Below are 6091 nucleotides of genomic sequence, written 5' to 3'. Positions count from 1 at the left end.
AACATTTCGTCGCGAGGGTACTGAAGTTTCGTCGCGATCAGCCGCTTTTTGCGCGAGACGCGAGTTAGGTTGCTTTTCTTAGTTTTTGCCCTCTGGAGGCTAAACCGTGGAACTGAGGTCCATATTCAGAAAGGGCCTTAAAAGAGCCATCGAATGCGCTTTTCTGCGGCCTTGTAGCTCTATTGGTTCTCGAGTTAGCCGTCGGGTGTTTTGAAAATTGTTGAAATGGGCAAAATTTGACCTTTGATGACCTATGGTGACCTGACCTTTGACCTGACCTGAAGTGAAAATGACCGAGGTTTTCCTTCTGCGATTGCCGCTTACCGCGTGTCGCTACTTGGCCCAGGAACCTAGTTAGCACGCTGCGGGTTAATTAAGACGGCCACTTACGTCGCGAACACAGCAATTCATAAGCTTTGTATGCGCTGGAGTTGGGGTGCACCATGTGAATACCATATCTTTACTGTGCCATCTTTATCTCGTACGACCATTTTCCTTGACGATCTTTTGCTAATACGATCTTTTGTCCATACGAGCATTATACTGTACGATCTTTATCCCATACGATATTTTGGCATACGATCTTTTTCGCTGACGATCTTTTGCGCATACGATCTTTTGTCCATACGATCGACTGCTTTACGATCTTTTGTCCGGTTACCCATCGCACACGGTTAAAATTGGGAATATATAATACTGAACGAGGCCGGTGTAAATAAATTTTCAAGACCGAGGTCCTTACTGAATTTTTGAACGAGGCCGAAGGCCGAGTTCAAAAATCAGTAAGGACTGAGGTCTTGAAAATTTATCACCGGCCGATTTTGGTATATATAATACTGAACGAGGCCGGTGTAAATAAATTTTCAAGACCGAGGTCCTTACTGGATTTTTGAACGAGGCCGAAGGCCGAGTTCAAAAATCAGTAAGGACTGAGGTCTTGAAAATTTATCACCGGCCGAGTTTGGTATGTATTTTACTGTATGCCAACGAAAAATTTATTTTCTGGACTGAAGCTCTTAGCCGACTTAGGAACGAGACCATCCCAAAATGTTGGCTTAAGTGCATTCTGGTAATACATTTTTGACCGTGGTCAATTTGCTTACACCAGTTATTACCACACCCCTCTGGCTAATGTATTTGAATAGGCCAGGCATACAGTAATGTATTTTACTGTATGCCAACGATAAAATAATTGTCTAGACCGAAGCTCTTAGCCGTTTTTTGAACGAGGACATCCCAAAATGTTGACTTGGTAATTCGTTTTTGACCGTGGTCACTTTGCTTACACCAGTTATTACCACACCCCTCAGGCTAATGTATTTGAATAGGCCAGGCATACAGTAAAAGCGACATCTATAAATGGAGCACTGACTCGCACCTTCATCAAAGAGGACGCCACAAACAGGAAAACCTCCAAAAACAGCGACTCTGCATTTGGAAGAAAATATGCGCTTTATGCGCTATTTTCTATTTTATTTTTTATTTATTATGCGCTATTTTCTATACCAAACATTTTGTGCTCTTACATTGATCACTGCCCAAAAGGGCAATTACTGCCAGTGTCTTGGCCAAAAGAAACAGTGATAATTTAATGTAACGGAAGTTAGCAGGGATGTTAGGGATGTTAGGGATGTTACATGATAATTTAACAGCCTCATAGATATAAAAGACTAGATGGGACATTGGCAGTGTTTTAGTGCGTGCGACTGGCCGCCATGTTTGTGAGGGCGGGAATCTGCGGCGCTGTGTAAACACTACGGGAGGAGGGTGGTATTTGAGACTGATTTTGTGGTATTTTTCGACCGAAAAGTGCTAATCTTTTTTGCTCACGGCATTCTTTGGAATGTGTAGATTGTGGAACAAGTGCTGAAATATGCTTATCTATTGTAATTTGGCTACGTTAGCCTTAGACATGTTGCACTGTTGCGCTGATGAAGAATAGGCGGCACCAAAGGTAGATTTACTTGGCATGCCTGTTTTAGGTTTAATTCAGTTCCCATGTTTTTTTTGTGCACACCACAATCCATTAATTATTCTTGCATGGATAGAGCATCAGTCATATGATTTTTCACAAAGAAAGCTTACCTAGATAGGTACCAGAACATTGGCAGCGGAAAGCAGACTCATTACCTACACTTGCTTTGCCTGCTCACTTTCTACTGTTGCCTTCAATGGACAATATTTATGAAGTAAGAAGGTTTTATGATTATAGGTTTTAAATAAGTACTTTACTTAATGTCATCAGTTAGTATTAAATAGTAGTTCAGTGCCAAACGAAAAATCCATGCACTATGCCAGATGCCTCGGGGGCTCTTATCCGCTCTGGGTTCAGAGTGCAGTGGCATACCACGCTCACCCTCAACCAGAGCTGATAGATAGTGAAAATGCCAGACGTTGTGATATCTGCACCAGTGAACCGTGTCGCACATTTGATCCCAATAATGAACAGCACAGGGGTGACGTAAAAATGTGCGTTAGTTGGAGCACCTAAACTCAGATTGTCATTACCTAATTAGTTTTCACATTGTAAAGCTTAAAGGGACCCTCCCACCTTCAAAAAAGTTTATGAATTGGCATGAAAGTGATGTCGCTCGGTTCAGAAAGAGCGAAAACGAATATCTACCAAATTTCACCGAAAAATATTCACCGGTTTTCAAGATATTAGACTTTTACTTTTGTTTACTTTTTTGGGATCTCCGCTGTTTCTAGCGACTTTATTTTAGAAGTGCGGCGTTTGCGGCAGATGTTGCGCGCAAATAGCATATACCACCGCGTGCTACAAAACGTTTTAGTCAAACATTTAAAAATCGTTAGATATCTGCGCTGACGTCACACATTCAGAGGGGTATACCTAAGCATTAGCCCCTCTGAATCAAAATGCTGCAATTTTGAAATTCAATATTTCCGATTTAAGGCATTTCTCGATGTTGTGAGTGCCGAAACCGGTAATTGTGAGCCAGGGACCCCATTTTGGCTATCTCAACTCAAATCTAATGTTAAGGTGGGAGGGTCCCTTTAAACTACACTTCATGCTCTTTTGGCTCACCTGTTATCAGTATCAGTAAATAGGGTATTAGTAAATCTGGCGTTACCATCAATGCTAAGTGCTAACAAGTAAATATGAAGTCCAAGGAAGATAAAAATCATAATCTTACTTGACCTAACCTTACCTACTAACCTAACTAACCTACAACCTACAAACCTCAACCTACATAACCTCCATACCTACAACCTACCCACCTACAACCTACCAACCTTATGTGCCGACGGTGGCACCAGATTTATGGATACCCTTATTTGTTAGGTACTTCACTCCACTTCTCATTTTATTTGAAGCTCATTTAAATTCTTGTATTTAAGTCTGTGTAAACTATTATTTTAAAAACCTGATGCTTTTCCATGACTGTAATCTCACTGTTTGCTATGTGTATTTTGTAGTGTGTACTTTGTGCAAATCCAGTATCCTACACTTGTATGCTACAGGCCTTGTTTTGATCTGACTAACTGTTAATATGTTTCAGCTTTAAAGACTAGTATCTTTTGAAATTGAAATTTGCCTCTCAGTCTCTCAAGAATCAAGATGCCAAATAGATGTGCAGGATTTGATTGCTGACAAACCAGGGATGAGGCTCAAGAGTCAAGAGATCACCCTGCATTGGCAAGTAAAAGCTACAGACTCTTGATTTTTTATATTGTTACAGGTTATCTGTCACCGAGAGCGATTACTGTAGTTCAATTTCTTGCATCAAAATTGGCAGAATATGACTTCACTGATCACTCTGACGTCATTTACGGCCGACCTATGGTAGCTACACAATTTTTATTTCTATAAAATGTTTCAGATTGATGCAGCCGAAGGTACTGCAAGTTTCGTATGGACACGTCTAGTGGTTTAGAAATATTGCAACAAATATATATTTTAATTTTTTCAATATATAAATGTAAATATTTTATTGCAGAAAACGGGAGAGGGGCTCTGTAGAGCCCCACCGTCCAGTCATGCGTGGGTAAAGGCCCATCAGTCACTAAAACCAGAATAAGTGCAAAAAATTATTACCAAATGCCCGGAGACTGCTTTACCATTGCCAACATGTGTGTGTGTGTGTGTGTGTGTGTGTGTGTGCGTGTGCGTGTGTGTCAACAATGTGTTAACAACAAATACAACACAATTGTGCCTGGCGTATGTTAACACTAAACACTATTAGCCATATTTTATTGATACTAATCGAACCTTCCAGGTGGCTGGAACAACCCCAGTGCCGCACAGTTCTGCGGGATATTCCGGCACCTGCTCCACCGCTGCGGCGTCCGGCCCGGCAGCACAGGGAAAGTGGCAGCCCTCGACCCGACCAGCATCCTGGCAGTCGGTCACACGACCAGCGGACGGGGAGCCAGCCTTACTACCTCGGCCTCCACCACCTCAGACAACGGTGCCACGGCACTCCACATCATCACGGAGCACGACTTCCAGCCTGGGCTGTCGTCTGGTGGGCAACATCGTCACCTACATCGCAGGGTTCGTGGTGAAGAAGGCGCTCGACTCTGTCAGCTGTAGCACCTGTCAGGAGGCCCTGGTGAGCGACATCCAGCCGGACGACATGACACAGCTTTACCACCTCTTCATCATCTCTGCCAGATGAGCTAAGGTGGGGACGGGTTACATGCCTGGGATCTGACTGAGACCCGCTCATACCCTGCCGAAGTGTTGGTGATTTCAGCGGTCAGCTGTCTCTAGCCGGTGTCAGTGAGTCGCGGCCAGCTGCCGCTGGAGTGGGTATCTACCGTCGATAGCTGCTGTGTGGCGGATAGCGTGGATTTGGATGGACACTTCATATTAATGAACAGATCAATGTCTGGCCGATAAAAGACGTATTTTGTCGATGATTGCTTAGTGACTGAGTGGGTCCACTGGCGACCAATGCAGTGGGCGCTGGGTTAACGCCTCGCCTCTTGTGACCGTGTCGATATGTAGCACTGTTAATTGCCGATTCGTTGCCGGCCGTCTCTGCTCCGTGGCTGGCTGATCCGGCACAAACTGGTGTTCGTGGCTGAAGGCGCGGCTACAGTTACACTAGCTCGCCACGTGCCTGTGCGACTATCGTCGGTGCTGTCTGCAAGGGCGATGTCGGTGCCTGTAGGGGGCGCGGATTGATTCAAAGTGAGGAATGGGTCATCGGAGCTCGGGTCAGGTCATGTTCGTCTAAAATAAGCGGATTTTGCGATTTGCCGCATCCGGGTGAATTTCCTTGCCTTCTAGTGCATGTTTATGCATTTTACATGCGTTTTTTTTAGTGTTGATGTCTAGATAACGTGCATTTGCCTCGAGGTCAAGGCTGCGCTTCATATGGGCAGTTTTCGGAGCATCTTGCTCATTTCATTCGTAATTCTTAATTATGTTTGCGGATTTGTGCCCGCAAATCATTTTTTAAAGTAAGATTGACACGGGATTCGAGATCGGCGCCCATAAATACACTTCACATGACCCGCCATGTGTCAAGGCCATCCGAGGTCATCTAAGGTCGCTGACCTTGTATGACCTTATGTGACCCGGTTCGCTAGATTTCGAGATGAGGTTGATTGGGAATGATGTAACCCATTTCGCCGACAGTTCACGCGTTTTGGTCGATTTATAGCGAAAGATCTCAAACTCCAGTGACTTTACTGGTTCGATTTCCAGTGTTTGACCTGACCTCTGAGTTCACCCGTTGACCTAGTACCCTGAAATTTGGTATCACTGGTTTACTCACATCGCGGACAGCATACCTATTTTTTCCGTTCTTGCTCCGTCGAGGGGCGAACGGCTGGAGCACTCCGTTCGGCGTTCACCCTGGCTTCCCCTACTCGTAAGACGCTGACAAACTACGAACGGGTGAGGGCTAAAATTGCACTTATTGTCGATCATTGTCCATTGCATACTGCATACATAGATATAAAGTATGGTAGCCATAATGGGAAACGAATTTAATCTTAAATTAGCATGCCAATTGCATCTACCTTCGGTGCCGCATATCCTTTATCAGCGTCTTCAGGGCTATATGTCTAGGGCTGATGTAATTACATTACTATAAATACACATGTTTCTGCCGTTGTT

General features: G+C 44.1%; 1 long non-coding RNA gene across 2 annotated transcripts; it reads left to right on the top strand.

Annotated features, from left to right (window-relative positions):
• Nucleotides 1-1696: 1696 nt before the first annotated feature.
• On the top strand, nt 1697-5484 carry LOC122378704. 2 transcript variants are annotated; one of them, XR_006256069.1, is made up of 3 exons: nt 1697-1747; nt 3522-3662; nt 4239-5484. It is a non-coding gene; the product is annotated as an uncharacterized LOC122378704 (long non-coding RNA). The 2 variants fall into 2 exon arrangements; XR_006256068.1 differs by lacking the exon at nt 1697-1747 and adding an exon at nt 1996-2469.
• The last annotated feature ends 607 nt before the right edge of the window (nt 5485-6091 follow it).

The sequence above is a fragment of the Amphibalanus amphitrite genome, unplaced genomic scaffold, assembly GCF_019059575.1.
Source record: "Amphibalanus amphitrite isolate SeventyFive unplaced genomic scaffold, NRLGWU_Aamphi_draft 000063F_arrow, whole genome shotgun sequence".
NCBI classification, from domain to species: Eukaryota; Metazoa; Arthropoda; class Thecostraca; order Balanomorpha; family Balanidae; genus Amphibalanus; species Amphibalanus amphitrite.
This window is presented reverse-complemented; position numbering and strand designations above follow the sequence as displayed.